We start from the raw sequence: 15,188 nt of genomic DNA, 5'->3' as shown, positions 1-15,188 counted from the left end.
AAGAATTCAAAGCAAGTACTCAAACAGCTATTTGTACACCAATGGTCATAGCAGCATTATTCACAATAGCAAAAAGGATGGAAGCAACCAAACTTTCCATCAGCAGATGAATGGATAAAAATGTGGTATATTCATACAATGAAAAATCATTCAGCTATAAAAAAGGAATGAAATTCTGATACATGCTACAACATAGATGAATCTTGAAGACACCATGTCGAGTAAAATAAACCAGGCACAAAAAAAACCCAAATATTGTATGATTTCACTTATACGAAACACCTAGAATATGCAAATTCATAGAGACAGCAAGTAGATTACCAGGGGATGGAGGGTGTGGGGTGGAGGAATGGAAATGGGGAGTTATTGCTTAAGGAGTGCAGAGTTTCTGCTTGGGGTGATGTTATATATATATGTATATATAATGTAAATTATATCCCTGAACTGCATACATGAAAGTGGTTAAAATGGGAAACTTTGTGTTATATGTGTGTTACCACGATTAAAATTAAATTTTTAAAAAAAAACTTTCCATTTTTCCCTTCTTTTGTTTCTCAGCCAGGCCTCAGGACTACCCGCCACCATCACCACTCGTTCTCCACCGCCCCTACGCCCTACCAAGGCATCGTTTTCTGTGAGCTGCTTCTTATTGGTCAAGGTCCAGCTCAAACCACACTGTCAGGCATTGTCTGTTTGCCCAGATCCATCCTCCACCCTTCTCCACCCTATTTTTGCCCCAGGAGGGTCACCTGTTTGAACTGACAGCCATGAGCGCTCGGGCTTTCTGGCTTCAGCCTGTCTTCAGCCACTGGAGATCCTTAGCAGGCCTGGGGGAGAGGCGGAGGAGAGAGCCGTATTTACCACTCAGGACTGGGCTCAGCCAGGTCCCCTCAGGCTGTACGTCCCTTGATCCAAAGGTACAGCTTGTCTCAGCTGGGCCCTCTCGACAAGAATCTTCCCCTCCATTCTGATGGCCATTTCCTCCCGTTGTCCTTCTGGACGTAGGGGTCGAACTACTCCTAGCCCCGTGGTACAGAACTACCCCTTGCAGTTTCCTTCTTCCCTTCCCACGCTTTGCAAATGGACCTTTATCCATCCACTGTCAATGTATCCTGATATGGTGTGCCACCCATGTCCTGCTGGCATCCAGGCTGCTCCGTCCTGAACCAAATTAAATCCATTCAAACTCAGACCTCAAAAGTGTTCACAGACTCTCCTCAAACTCTGTTAATGACACTTTTTTTCCAACCTTTGACTGTATCTTTTTTTTTTTTTTTTTGCATGTCCTTGTTCTCCATCAGCTATTTAAGTGCAGGAGTAATAATTGTGTAATATCTGAACTCCCAATATCTACAAAGACCTCATCTATAAAAAGTGTTTAATTCGAGTTAGTTGAATGAATGTATAAATAAATGATAGAAATTATTAGGGTAATGGCCAGCATACATAAATGCTTTTATCAGTTATACTGGCCTTTATAGTCTCATTATTTCTGCAAATAAATATTTTAGGCTTTAAACTTGATTTAGGAATGGCGGGGGTGGGGGGACACATGCAGTCTTTATCACCTCTGCATAACAATTTATTTTCATAACATGGTTTTATAACACAACAAATATTACCCAAAAATGCCCAGTAAGTAGTCTTCTTGTATCAACTGGCATTTGGTTTTCATCTTCGTAATTTCTTCTCTAAGAATTTCGAAGTTCAGAGAGCACTAGATAAACATAAAGAACTGACAACTTCATTTTTACTCAAAATTAGATATTTTAATAGATCGCCAAGAGCAAATCCCTATTTATGTTTTCTTATTATTTTTCTCTTCAGAATATTATTATGGATTTTAAATGATGAATTTCATTCTTGGAAAATGATTATATCAATTTAATTAGATTGTCACCTCGGGGTCCATTTCTTATATTTTAAGCGTTTGGAACAGAAAAGATCCTAAAGGCAGAAAACCATTGAAAATAGACACCTGGAAGATGAGACTCAATTTGGATAATTGAGAAACAGGTTCTAAAATGCATGATTTCAGAAAATATGTTCATAATTATTTGTTTTATTTAACCCCATAACTTTTGCTTAGAAATCACACAGTAAAGAAACAACTGAAACCCCACTTTAAGCCAATCTTGAACTATTCCCCTTGTTTCCTCTGAGTTCTACAGTTATACCAAACACATTTTTATATTTTTAGTATCATATGTATATATCCATAAACAACAGATGCTACTATTTTTGTGTCTTGTTTAAATTGTATATATTGTATCATACCATGGCTGTAATTTCTGTGGCTTAAATTATCACCTAAATTGTGCTTCTGAGATTTATCAGGTTGATAAATATGGATCAAGTTCATTCTTTTTGACTTCCAAAGAGAGGCAACAAACATTCCCAGCTGTGTACTATCTTCGTTCAACAGATTGCCGTGAGAAAGACCCCCCAATGGGATGGAATAAGCAATGGGAATTTATTGGCCCACCACTTTCAGGCTAGGAGAAGTCTAAAACTGAGGCAAGCAAGGGGATACTTTCTCCCCAAAGTCTATAGCATCTTGGTGCTGGCTGCCCCATCCTTGGGCTTCCTTGGTTTGTATGCCTGCCTCTCACTTCACATGGCCAGATCTGCTCCTCTCTCTTCTGGTTCATTGACTTTTGACTCCCAGCCCCTCCTCCTGGATTTACTGACTCTGGCTTCCAATTTTATTCTCTTTATAAAGCCTCCAGTAATCCAGATTAAGATCCAACCTCATCCAAAGAGGTCAGATCTGAATTTTAACTGACATGCTCAGGTGATCCCATTTAATTTGTGTTCATGCCCACGGGAATGTAAAACATTATAAACATGTCTAAGTTAGGGTACCTAATTCCACCAACCAAACCTACCCAACACAATGTCTTCTCCTTTTTTCTTACTAAAAGAAACATTTTTTTCAATGCAGTCATGTGCCCTGCAAAATTAGACAATATTTGCAAACCCCCTTGCAGATAGATTTAGATATGTGATACATTTTTAGCTAATAAGAAGTAAGCAAAATCTGCGTGGTATTACCTAGAAAAGTTTTCCTTTCTTGATGTCTCAGTGACCTTCTCCTCCTTGTTTCTTTCTTCCTCACTTTTTTCCTGTCCAGAATGAGAGTGGAATTCATGGTGGTGGTGCATCCATATCGTAACCACAAGTAAAAGAGCTACATGCTAGATAAGGTAGAATGGGAAGTAAAGAAGCATGGGTTCTTGAAGGTCTTGTGGGACTACCATGACAAGCAGTCCTGCTTCTGGACTTAACATTGAGGAAAGAAGAATCCCTATTTTGGTTAAGGTATGCAATTGGTTTTCCTATTAATTAATCCCTAAATCACATTCAAATTTCATTATTGAATATGCCATAGCTTATCTATCCATTTATCCATTCTAATCAATTATTTCTTTCTACTTCTTTATAACCAGTACTACAATGAACATCCTTGTAAAATGAACTTGGTTTTGCACATATAAGAGATTTTGTAGGCGTGTTGGAAAAATCATAAAGTCATGCTAATATTCAACTTTGAAGCCAACTAAAAACACAGAGAAAATGATGGTTCCTTACCTTCCACCCAAACAGTCTGTGAGTTCTTGTGTCCAAACATCTTTACCAATTTGGATAATCTAAGTCATAACCAGTGGAACTTTCATTAAATCTTAGAGTTATAAAATAAAATTTCATTATTTTAATTTGATGTTCAATAATTCCTAATGAGATTGATTGTTTTTTCTTATTTTTTCTTATTGGATGTCTGACTCTCTTTTAAATTGATTTATGCAACCTAATTATTTGAATATATGATTAGTGACAGAAACTTTTGCAAATTAAGAAGAAATATTCAAATCAATAATGGCTACTTTTTTGCGGAGTATTTATTACATTCCATCAATTCTAGTCCTCACAAAATTTCTGAAAAGTAGCAATGTAGGAATTATTATTCTTACATTTTTATTGTTTATATAAATTTTGTTATATGAAAGGCATGCGCTGAAACTTGTACAGACTCAGAGAAATTATTATCTGTCCAAAGTCAAACAACTAGATAATAACAGAGCAGAGATTTTGAACTTAAGCCTGCTAATTCCAAAATCTGCACATATTTTATTGAACAATGCTGATCATAAAATTTTTTTCAGGATAAATTGTATGCAGGTAAATTATTAGCTGCTGTCAAGAAGAAAGCAAATGAAATAAAAGCAAACAATCTTCTAAATTATGAAGATTAAGAACACATATGTTCATATTGAGTTTTTATTCCCTTTAAAATGTGGAACTGAAAAATAGACATATTTAAGAAACTGTTCTTGATCGCTGATAATATGAGGTAAATAGAACTTCAAAAGAAAGCTGGATACCACCAGAGAAATGACCCGTAACTGCTACCTGGACACAACTTTAATTTTAGTAGGTTAAGTGAATGCAAGTGATCCATCTTATTTTAGAGAAGCAGGTGCTGCTTTTGCTCATGAAATTCTTTTTGCAGAATTAATTGAAATTGGCTTGGCTATGAGTACTCTCAGTTGATTTGGGAACTGATTCAAGAGTCACGAACAGGAATAATCATAAACCTCTGAGTACCTACGTTTTCTAGTGGGGTGACACAGGGATTGGTGGATTGAATTTCATTTAGCATCTTCATTAATGATCTGAAAGAGGGAGTGAATAGCTTGTTAATGAAATTCACAAATGGTAATATATCGGAAAGCATTGCAAACACTGATAAAGACTGAAAATTTATCAAAGAAATCCAGAGAGGTTAGATATGTAGACAAAAATAAACAACCTAAAACACAAGATGGGAAAATGAGCGCAGGGTAGGGGGTTAAGACTGGGGAAGAAATTGATGGAGGGAAAATAAAACAATATTTGCATAAAGAAGACCAAAGTATTATTTCTAAAATGAGGCTAGGAGTTAGAGCAAAAAGTCAATTAGAGCTTAGCTTAAAATGTGAAATGGCGCCAAAAAGAACTTTCCCAGCTTACTGCTGTATGGAAGAGCAGAAGAAAAATCATAGGTTTGGAGTCAGTAAGATGGATCTGAGATTCAAACTCAGGCCTTCTGTCTGATCCAATTTTTTCATCTCTGAAGTAAGAATAACAATTCCCCACCTCGCAGTCTGCTGTGGGGACGAAATCAGACAGGATATGCAAAAAGAGACAGCCCTAACACCTGGCATGAGCAGACAATCAGACAAATCCTGGCTACATCTGAAATGAAGCAAGCTTTGATACATCACTGCCTTGAAATGGCTGCTGGACTCAGGACTGAGCAATTTAACTGCCGAAACATGGAGTTAAACTGGAGAAAATCCCCAAGAAGTTTAAAAGGAAAGGAAGCAGTCAAGACAAGAGAGAGACAGAAAATTTTAATCCAGTTCACTAATTCCAGAAGCATAGCTGAAGTGTTCAAGGCTAAAAATGGAGAGTGAATATTTAACATGAACTAGGAGATGTAAGAGTAATGGGGTGAAATTAAGAACAGGAAAGCTTAAGCTTTAGATCAGGAAAAAATTTTTCCTTGACACATCTATTAGATATTAGCAGACTATTCATACAAGGAGAATAGTAAGTGAAATCATCTCTTTAAATATTTCACATTACCTGGCTGATTGTTCAAAAGGTTTATCATTAGGGAAAAACGCTCCTGACTTTTGAGGGGCTCTACTGCTCATGAAAAATTCCAAAAGATGGCAACAAAGGAATTATTATTCCTATGTTTTGTTATTTATATAAATGTTATTATACACATTTTGTTTTGATAACAATTCTCACATGACCACGGCTCATAACTATCCAAGAGGGTCTAAACCGTAATAGAAAATTAATTCTTTTCTTTAAATTCTCATGAAAAATCCCTAATAACTCATGAATTTCCACAGATTGAAGTTTCTTTTCCCCCTATAGACTATTCTTAAACACTTTGGTATCTGCTACTACAATATATAACGGTATCTAATTTTTCACACAATTACATATGCCATTATTTCCAACTTTTTCATCCATATTTCATTGATATTCTCCAAAATAAATCATTCTTTCTAAATATTTCCCCTCCTGGACAAGTGAGAGATTCTCCTCTACCCTGGAAAACTTGGGTTTTCTGTGTCTAGGGCAAGAGATTTCTGGTCTGGTGCCCCCAAAGAAATGTCTAGGGGGGAAGGCAGGCATATGATTCATACATGGCTATGCTATCAAAAAATACATGTAGATGTTCCGGTTTCCAGCATCGATTCAGGCCACAGCGCTCCAGCGAGGAGGTTGTGGCGTCGGCAGTTTCCAGGCGATTCAAGCTCCAGCCAGGAGGATCGAGGTTGTTTGCAAAGATCATCTGTATAGGTCCACGTTAAATGCAACACTGATGACACACCGGCGACCTAAAGGAGCTGATTGCAGCCCAGACTAGCACCCGTTGGAACACAATTGTCCTGAAGGACACAATTTACAAGGACCACGTGTGGCTGGCAGACTATGAAATCCACGATGGGATGAACCTGGAACTTTATTACCAATACAGCAGAATTCCTTCCCCCTGCCCTTCTCCCCTTCGCTGCCCACCCCCAATTGTATGGAACTTGATTTTTGAAACATTAATAAGTTTAATAAAAACTTAGATACTGAAAATATATATATATGTATTGTCCATGCCATGAGGCTCTGATCATTCAAAAATGACCAAGAAAAACTAAAGTTCCTATCCTCAAAATCTTATAGTCTTATCAGGAAGACATTCATTAAAGAGATGAACAAATAAATCTAATGTAATTTCCAGGGTACATAGGGGCTATGAAGAAACAGGAAGCGGTTAGGATGTGACTTGGGAGTGGGAATAAGGGATGCAGTTATTTTAGTTAGGGGAGTCGAGGAAGGCCTCTTTGTTGATGACATTTGAGCAGCAACCTGAAACGAGAGAGAGAGGGAGCCAGCTAGAGATTTAGGAAAATTGTATGCCAGACAGAGGGAGAGCAAGCAAAAGCCCTGAACAGGGTCCCAGGTTGTATGTTTCGGGAGCAGTGAGGAAGTCAATGTAGGGAGGACAGAACAACCAGAAACATGTAAGTACTTGTGGGGGAGGTGGCCACCGTAGTGGAATTAAGGCTAATGAGTAGGATGAGTCACAAAGGGACTTGCAGGCTAAGATAAGAAATGGGAAGACAATGAAGATTGGAGAAGAAGAGTAACAGGCTTGCTCTGGCTGCTCTTTTGAAAATAGATTTTGGGTGGTAGAGAGTAGGGGGGGGGATGTCAAGAGTGGAAATAGGGAAGCCATTTAATTGATCAAGGAAAAGATGGTGTTGAGGACAGGAGGAAAAGAGACAAACTTACAGACTCAAAAGACATGTTAAAGGTGGAGCCAATAGATTTTACTGATGTATTAAATGAGAGGAATGCCAATTAGTTGAGGGAATGGGCAACTAAACCACTAAGATATACTGAAGGAGCTACCTATGCTATCAAGCACAAACAACGTGTATTTGGTGTGTTTGGGACAGTGGGTGATGGCAACATGAGATAATTTTTGTTCCCTTAGTAAACCCCCTTATTAAGGTAGTATCGGTTGATATATATGTACTTTGGTAAATTCCAGAATCTGTATAACAGTTTGGGGAAGTCAGATCATTTTTGCCATTCATTCTAAATTGACCTCTTTTTCAAACTTTGCCTGTTGTTCTAGTTTGCTAGTTGCTGGAATGCAACACACCAGAGACGGATTGGCTTTTAATAAAGGAGATTTATTTTGTTCTTCAGAGGAAAGGCAGCTAACTTTCCACTGAGGCTCTTTCTTATGTGGAAGGTACAGGATGGTCTCTGCTGGTCTTCTCTCCAGGCCCCTGGGTTTCAACAACTTTCCCCGGGGTGACTTCTTCCTGCATCTCCAAAGGCCTGGGCTGAGCTGCAAGTGCTGAGATGAGGAATGTCAAGCTGCTTAGGCTGTGCTAAGTTGCGGTCTCTCATTTAAGCACCAGCCAATTAAGTCAAACGTCTTTCATTGCAGCAGGCACGCCTCCTAGTTGACTGCAGATGTAAATCAGCAACAGATGAGGTTCACGAACCGTTGGCTCATGTCTGCAGCAACAAAACTAGGAACGCTCACCTGGCCAAGTTGACAACTGAATCTAACTACCACACCTGTTTTTCCTTACAATCATCCCACACCCATCCCTCTCCACAGTCATATGGAATCTGGTGAACACGTACTCCTCTTCGCCCTTTCCTTTAGCTCGCCATGTTGAGTCCTTGTTTGGGGGAATTAGGTTTGGTGAATGGGGTGATGGGACTGCTTTCCATTGCAGATGCTCATCCGTCGTTCCCTTCCTCTTCCCAGCTGCTTTTCTTGAAGCTCTTTGGTCAAGACTGCTTTCTGTCTTTTCAGCTTGAAGACCGAAACACACTTTGGAACAAGGAGGATATGGTTCTTTCATTTTTGTTTCCTAGTGTTGCTCAGAAACCCTAATCAGTCTAAACTAACCTGAAAACCTCCAGCACTCCTAGCATTTCCACTTCCTTCACACACTGTATTTAAGAAGTCGCACCATCACATTGCCTCAACCTCAGGCGTGACATTCCATCTATCCTTCTTTATTTTCATCACTGTAGCTTTAATGTAAGTGCTCATCGCCTCTCCCTTCCATGATTCCAACAGATTACTATTCAGTCTTCCTTCTTTGTCCATAGAGCTGCTGATCATCTTTCTTAAACATAGACCTGGTGATTTCCCATTACCTAGAGCAGGTTTTCAAATTATGTTTGCTTGTTGATACCCCCAGGGAGTTTGCAGATGTACCTGAAGGACCTTTGAAGAAGAGGCGATGGAAGGAATAAGAAAAGCAGATAGAAATCCTGACCACCTCACTGGCTTCAATTGAAGGTCAGCCCCTTTTTCTTTGTTGAACATTCATTTTCTGAATAAAACTTTTTAAGGGCAGGCAATGGTGGCTCAGTGGCAGAATCCTTGCCTACCATGCTAGAGACCAGGGTTCAATTCCCAGAGCCTACCCATGCCAAAAAAAAAAATTTTTTTTTAATAGAGGGTTTCACTGCAAAAGAGGAACCAAGAGATTGAAAAACACTGACCTAGACACTGATCCTAATTCCTTAATATGCATTCAAGCCCCTTCAAACCAATCTGTTATTTCAGCCTCCTCTCCAGGTGCTGCACCAACAATACATGCCACTGTCCAGCCACACCAGACTTCCCACTCTTCCTAGAACATACTGTGCCCTAAAATATGGGTGTGCAGTTAAGCTTTCACCATGACACATGATCTGCGCTCAAGAAATGGTTGCACTTGTGAGCAATGACTTTTCCCACCAGATTTATCCTCTTCTCTATCTCCCCTCCTCCTTAAAAGATTCATATTAAGTATCACCTCCTTTCTGGCTCCTCCAACAGAGTGACTTGCTATTGTATCATTACAGTTTATGACAGCTCCTACCAAACTGTGACATAAGAATGTATATTTAGAAGCCTATGCTGTCTCAGAGGCTCCTATTTCAACTTTATGTTTTCATTTTGCCAATAATCTAAAAATAAAATTTACCACCTTTAAAGCGGAAAATTTCTCTTGCAGGGATGTGTTTCCATTGAAATACATTTTTCATAAGGTAAAATTCGAGTTTCTTAAGTATTTTTTTCAAAGAGAAGTCATGGGAATCTCTGGACATACTGTTGTGGTCCTCAAGCTGTGTTCCTTCAGAAATAGCAGGTAAGTTTCTCAAGTTTGAGAAGATTGCCTGTTTTATATATATTTCTTTATAAATAATCATATTTTGTTTTAGGGGTTTGATCCAATCTCTATTCTATCCAGTAGATGATGAAAGAACTGTTTGTAGTGGATAATACATTAGATGAGAAAATGCTCTTGTCCCCCAAAGCAAATTTTAAAAAGTGCTGAATTTTTAAATGAGTCCTGCAACCCCATTTTGGAGCCTGATAGGCAGTTTAGGATAGAGGAAAGAATTTTGAACCCAGTATTTCTGACTCTTAAGTTTAATTATACACCACAGCGGACCTTGCCACTGAAATATCCCAAGCCTCAGAATCCTTCTTTACCCTATTTAAGCCTCAGAATCCCTCTTTACCCCTTTGAAGGGGCTTGAGTGCATATTAAGGAATTAGGATCAGTGTCTTATTATCAGAGAAGATAATGAGGTAAAAGCATCTCAAACCATCAAATGTGAGACATTATGAATTTAAAAGGTATAAATTGCATTTGAATACCTACAGTATTTCTTTCCATGTCATCGGCATGAATCCATTTGGGTCTAATTTTATCTCCATGTCATTAAAAATAGAGAGGGGCGGGCCACAGTGGCTTAGCAGGTAGAGTTCTTGCCTGCTGTGTTGGAGACCCAGGTTCAATTCCCAGTGCCTGCCCGTGCAAAAAAAAAATAAAATAAAAATAGAGAGATAAAAGGTAATGATGATTGTCATGATGATAATGAAGGAGATGGGAAGGAAGAGGGAAAAGTAAACAACCAAACAAATTCTACTAATGGTTAAAATCTGTACATTTAAGGAATACTTGTTGAACACTTACTAAGCAGTAGATGCTGAGAACTGTGGACAATAAGGAGGGAAGTCATGGTCTCTGTCCTTAGGAACCTCCTGTTCCTTGGAGGAATCAGATGTGTGAATTAATGATCATAGTGCAGCATTACTGCTACCTAGACAAACATGTTAACCCAACTAACTTATATGGCTACTTTGATAGTGACAATAATTGCTGCTGCTGTTGGTAGGTCAACTTATTTTGTATCAGGCAGCTTGTTAAGCTACTTAGATCAGACCTACTTCAAATGTTCATGGGAGAATTTAATTCGATAATCTACTATCACCTTCGCTTTACAGAGAAGTGAAGAAGCTGACATTTAGGAATTTTAAATTACTTAAAGTCTACTGGCTAGTAAGATGTGGAGCTGGGATTTAGAAACAAGCATTTGGAGTCCACCACAACTCAGTACTGCCCCTCAGGTTGCCACCACAACAGTTTTCCTATGAAAACTGCAAGCAAGCTGTACCCTTTCAAAATCCAAGGGAGTTTTCTTGATCTATCAATTTACCATGTCCCCTATTATCCCTCTCAATATGTATGGCTCAATTTACTAATTGCATCAAATATCACATTAGCCCAGTATTACACTAATTAGTAACATTTTGTTTACTAGTTGATGACAAAGTGTAATGGTGTTTCCTTTCCTTGATGCCCATTATTAAAATGATTATTCCCCAGGGGGGATGTGGAAAACAGGAATGAGCTACACTGCAGCATGTGTGAATACCTGTGGCCTTTAGCAAAGAGGATGGCCCTACCTCAAATTATTCCATCTGGCAAGTTGTTACCTGCTGTAGTTCACACATGAATGGCAGCAATTTGCATGCAAATAGAAGCCTACATGCTTTCTTAGAGCTAAAAGCTATATTTCAACATTTCACAGTGGAATTAGTCAGTGGACAGGACGCTCAGCTCTGTGGATGTGTCAGCTAAAACCCTTCTAAATACCAAGCTCTGTGTTTCACAGCAAGATTTTTTATTGAACCAGTTCATGGAAGCTCCAAAGACTCCTCTGCTGAAATGCTGCCAGCTCCAAGCTCTGATTTTGACATTGATGTTGTCAGTTGAGATTAAGCACAGGTCTTAATGAATACTGGCAACGTCTTCTGAGGCATGATCACCCGCATTCCTGTGGCTAAGTAGCAAGACTCTAGACAGGAATGAAGCTAAGGTCTTGGGAATGACAATGACTAGCAGCCTTTTTCTTTTATTTTTCTTGCTTCCTTTCATTGGTTCCCAATTTCCTATAAGATAAAGGTCTAGTTCCTTGACATGCTATTCAGGGAGCTTTACAACCTGTATCATACTGATCTTTTTTCCTTCATGGTATCCTATCCTTTATGCTCCAGCAGTCCAAAAGTATTTCTATTTGCTCTTACACAAGATGCAGCACTAAACTTCCCTTCCTTAGCAATTGCTGTTCCTGCTGCCTGGAATGACCATTTTCATCTGTGTGAATGAGGAACATGTATTCATCCTTCAAAACCCTGCTCAGGCTATTCTGAGACACCTTCTCTGTTCCAAATAGAGGTCATTTCTTCATCTCCAGAAACTCATCTATATCTTTACTATTATTGAATAAAATAAGACACAAATATAAGAAAGTCTTGCCTACTTGACTCTAAGCTCCTACAACTTGTTCATCCTTATATCTCCAGACCTCAGCACAATGTTTGGCATAGAGAGGTGCACCATCACTATTCATTCATTTAACTGAACTCTTCTACCCAGGTACATGGTAGAGGAGGCATTAGGGAGTTTGTTTTAGTTCCTGACTGTAAAAGCAAATGCACACAATGGGTTGACTTAACAATGGGAATTTATTGGCTCACAGGATTGAGATTAGGAGAAATCCAAAACTAAGCCATCAGCAAGGCAATACTTTCTTTCCAAAGATGTGGCATTCTGGGGCTGGCTGCCAGCAATCTTTGATCCTTGACTTTCCTGTCACATGGTAGTGGTGGTATCTTCTTCTTTCTCTTTCAGGTTACATGGACTTCCACGTTCTGGGTTGTTCCCTATGTCTTCTTTCTTTGTGGCCTTCTGTCCAGGGCCTCCAGTAATACAATTAAGACCCATCCCGATTTTGATGGACCACATTTAACTGAAGTAACCTCCTCTAAAGGTCCTATTTCACATCCACGAGAATGAATTAAGATTAAGGATGTGTTTTTCTGTGGTACATAACTCTAAGCCACCACAGAGTTTATAACAAATCACAATATTAAGTTAGTGATTCAAGAATTAGTACTAAACTTTTTACAATGTTTGCTTGTATCTGCTATTTAAAAATACACATGATTATTATAAAATTTTACAAAAAAGCAAACAAAAGAAAGCAAAGAATTATGAAGATGCAAATGATACCTTTAATCTCTCTAACCAGAAAAATTGCTTTCTACATTATTTTTCAATATATATATCTATGTCTATACCAATACGTCCCCATATATATCATATATTCTTATATATATAGTTCAGAAAAAAAGCTTTAACTGTTAGGGTCTTTTTAAAGAAATTTACTTTGGTAGTGGGCATGAGTTATCCTTTGCAAACAAAAATGGCACAATGGAGAAATAAGTATTCTCTCCTGATTGAATAAGACAGTGAGGCTTGCTGGAATCCATTTAGCACACTCAGTTGGTCTATTATCTCACAATTATGGAAGTGGAGAAATGAGATATTTAATCAGGACATATTTAGAAAGTGTAACATATTTGTGTATTTCCCTAAGGCCTGTAATGAAGAGCTCTTAATATTTCATTTTCATTATTACCAGAAGAAAAGAGTTACAGTAAAACTCTCCTTGTGGTCTTGGTCCTAGAACAAAGAATTTCAGCATCTCTGGGTCATTCAAGCCATGAGACCCACAATCAAACTAAGTAGAAGGCTACTCAAGATCAACTCTGTGGTGTCAGAGCTTCAGGTCCACTTCAAAATTCATTTCCTCTCTCTTTCTTCACCCCTAGTGCACAGAAGGACATCTTGTATTTTGGATCTCTTTTGTGGTTGGAAGTCATGGAATAGAATCATTCCCATATGCAGGATGAAGTGGACACCTTCCACTGAATACCAAATTCCTCCACAGCTTCAGAACCCAGGGTCATACACTCTCTTCCATGTGAAATTTGACAACTTATGAGGGTAAAGGGGCCACAGATGAATAAACTGAGATACATTGGTAGGAACGATCAAGAAGGAGTCGGAGAATAGGCCAAGCCTTGATCTAGAGGCTTGCTCTTGTGAAGCTTATGTAGGTAGAGGAGAATCTTAAGCTACCTAAAGGTATGCCTAAGAGTTACTTCTGGAGGAACTCTTTCGTTGCTCAGATGTGGCCTCAGTCTCTGTAAGCCTAACTCTGCAAGTGAAATCGTTGCCCTCCCCTCTGTGTGGGACAGGACATCCCAGGGTGAAAGTCTCCCTAGTGGCATGGGAGATGACTCCCAGGGATAAGCCTAGCCCTGGCACTGTGGGATCAACAATGCCATCCTAACAAAAAGGGGGGAAAGAAGTATAACAAATAAGGTGTCAGTGACTGAGAGAGTTCAAATAAAGTCAAGAGGCTACTCTGGAGGTTGCTCTTACACAAGCTTCAGTTAGACATTGTTACCTATCATAATTTGCCAAACCCCAACCAAAACCATTCCTGCCAATCCTAAAGAACTAAGACTCTACAAAGGTTCCATGCACTAGGGTAACTTTCCAGAAACCTACAACCTCCAGATGGGTCCCTGGGCCAGATAAATCCTGAAATGCAGAGGGACCAGCCTCTCCAAAACATCAACTAGTTCCACCCCCTATCCCATATTATCAACAGCCCCTTCCAATATCAAAAATTTCGAATGGGCATAGCCAAAGCCCCCTAAACAGTGGGAGAAAGATCAAAGATGATGATGGAGTTATACAGAGAAGGTAGGGTTTAACAAATGAGTGTGAATGCTGAATCATTATATTGATATTTCTTTTAGTCTCCTGTACCCTAGAGCTGCTAGAAGTAAAAACATAAAATGGTGGAATTGTAACCCATACCAAATTTAGAAATCTATTCTACACTAATTGTTGTGGTGTACCTTGAAATTTATTGCTTTTTTTAAATATATGTTATTTTTCACAAAAAAAAAGAAGAAAAAAGAGAAGGAGAAATATAACAGAGAAGATAGTATTTAACAAATGTGTATGACTGCAGACTCATTATATTGATATTTCTTTTGGTCTCCAGTGTCTTGGAGCAGCTAGAAGAAAAAGCAAAAAAATCATGGAACTGTAATCCATAGCAAACTTTAAAACCTGTCCTATAACTACTTGTTAAAATGTACTTGGAAATGTATTGCTTTTTTGTATGTATGTTGTATTTCACAAGAAAAAAATGTTTTAAAAAAAAGAAGGAATTGGGGAAGATTATACTTAAGATAGTTTCAAGTGGAAAAGTTATGTGATGCATTTATTGTGCCAAACAATAATATTATCCACTGGACCAGAGATGTAATCATTGAGCCAGAAAATATTTTTATCAAACAGGAAAATGCTGATTCTTACTCAATTAGTACTTACGGCTGTCAAATCTACATACATTTGGAAGGCTAGACTTACACTTAGATATAGGGTATA

The 15,188-nt window shown here is 38.5% G+C and overlaps 1 pseudogene; it reads left to right on the top strand.

Moving 5' to 3' along the window:
• Nucleotides 1-6,235: 6,235 nt before the first annotated feature.
• LOC143658440 (ubiquitin-like protein 5 pseudogene) lies at nucleotides 6,236-6,638 on the top strand (annotated as a pseudogene).
• The last annotated feature ends 8,550 nt before the right edge of the window (nucleotides 6,639-15,188 follow it).

The sequence above is a fragment of the Tamandua tetradactyla genome, chromosome 16, assembly GCF_023851605.1.
Source record: "Tamandua tetradactyla isolate mTamTet1 chromosome 16, mTamTet1.pri, whole genome shotgun sequence".
In the NCBI taxonomy this organism is placed as follows: Eukaryota; Metazoa; Chordata; class Mammalia; order Pilosa; family Myrmecophagidae; genus Tamandua; species Tamandua tetradactyla.
Note: the sequence above shows the minus strand (reverse complement) of the source record. Positions and strands in the feature narration are given on the sequence as shown.